The sequence below is a fragment of the Tupaia chinensis genome, unplaced genomic scaffold (assembly GCF_000334495.1).
Source record: "Tupaia chinensis unplaced genomic scaffold, TupChi_1.0 Scaffold145082_1, whole genome shotgun sequence".
Classification (NCBI taxonomy): Eukaryota; Metazoa; Chordata; class Mammalia; order Scandentia; family Tupaiidae; genus Tupaia; species Tupaia belangeri.
Window position 1 is genome coordinate 403,907 of NW_006204943.1, and position 2,075 is coordinate 405,981.

Consider the following 2,075-nt stretch of genomic DNA (forward strand, 5'->3'; position numbering starts at 1 on the left):
TTCTCCCTGGAAGGTGGAGAGAGAGAGAGAGAGCATGTGCCCTACAGCAGTAACTAAGAAAAAAGTTTTTTAATTATATAAATATATAACTATAATAGTTGTTTGATTGTTTACGTTTTTGCCAAGGCACATGTATTCACAAGAGAGAGACAGTGAAAGAGAAAGTGAGAAATCATCCCCAGAAGGGATGGCCATACCACAATTCCTTCTCCTCTGTTCTCTTCCTGGGATTCTGGGTACACACGCATATGCACTCTGCATGATTTTCAAGCCACGAGGTCGAGGACTCAAACCACTGTCAGCCATGTAGAGTCCAACACCTTAATCGCCATGCCACCTGCTGGCCCAAGCAATATGACAGTTGTTTTTAAAGCTATTTAAAATAGTTAATATGTATCTCAGTAGCCCAATACTACTTAAAATTTGATATAAGTAAAAAGAAGAGCAAAAACAAAACCAAAAAAAATAGATCTTAGAACCTAGCATTGTAAATGTTCATACATTCATTTGATTTGGTACTAAATTTTATTTCTACATGTTCAGTCTTCATAATTTGTTGGTCACATGACAAATTCTTAGTCCACAAATTTCTTTTGAGAGATTTTTGCTATATAGTGCATGTACTCTCTGGAGAGATAGAGACAGAGATATAGAAGAGAGAAACCATCCCCTAGGGGCATATCCACACCACAATCCCTTCTCCTCCATTCTTCTCTCAGGATTTTGGGCATGTACTCACACTGCCCAGTGTGAGTTTCAAACCACTAGGTCCAAGACTCAAACCACGGTTGGCCATGTGACAGTTCAATGCCTTAATCATTACATCAACTGCTGGTCCAGTCTACAGATTTTAAATAAGAAGGAGAGCTTTCCATCTAACTGCTTAAAAATTCAAAAGTCAAGCCCAGTCTCTGTGGCACAATCAGAACATTCCAGATCATGGAGCTGGAAGTCACATGATGACTACAATTAGAGTCCCCCACCCAATTGGCCTGAAAACAAGTGGTGTGTGTGCATGTATGCTTCTGAATCTGGTGGGCTAGATGCCTGGAAAAAGGAGATCATAGTGTGGATGAGGCCTGCAGAGGGTTCTTCCTCTCTCTCTCTCTCTCTGTGTTTTATTTTTCTCTCTCTCATATGTGCACACCTGCTGTCGGGAATGTGAAATCTTCTAAATCACACAAATAGCTATAAACTATACATTTTACACTTTTCTCCCATACACATATTCTTTACCAGCTAGTCAATCAGAATAAGATAAATAATGTTGGGAGAATTTACTGTTGAAGAAAAAAGACAAATATAGAATGTTTTCTCATAGTACTGGGTAAAGTACATTTTTTTTTTCTGGCAATTCATTCCACAAAAGATGTATTGGTATCTACTACCTGCCTACCTCTTCTCAAAACTGTGGGAGATGCAAAGAATAACAATGGAATCTTGGACTTATTTGGCTAAAGAAACTCAGACAAAAAATATACACATCTATATTTATAATAGGGATTTTATCCAGATTGCAAACATTGTATTAAAGATTGTAAATTAAGAAGTTGTTTCCATGGGGCTGGCAAGCATGGCATGGTGGTTAAAGGCACTGGACTCCCACATGGCCAATCACGGTTCAAGTCTTGGACCTGGTGGGATGCATTCTCACTTTCCCTCTCTCTTTATCATCTCTCTCTGTTCAAAATGGAAAATAATAATAATTAATAAAGTTAAGTAAAATAATTCTAAAAAAAGAAAAAAGTTGTTTCCAAAAAGTATGATCAAATAGATATAAGATGAACATCTTGTTATATGTGCCATGAATTAGCATGTAAAAGCAATATGAAAATTTTTTAACTATTGTTTTATTATACAGGTTGTTTTCCCCTTGCATTATTAGAGTAGGAAAATAAATGAGAAACATCTTCTGGCTTCATTTTATGGTTAAATAGTGAATCCTAAAAGAACACTGATCCAAAGGGAATGTGTGTTCAAGTCTCACACTTCCAAAGACTGTCAAATGTCTGTATATTTAGGATTCAGTTTATAGAAGATCGGCCTCAGGAAGCCGAAAAGCAAAGTAAAAGAGC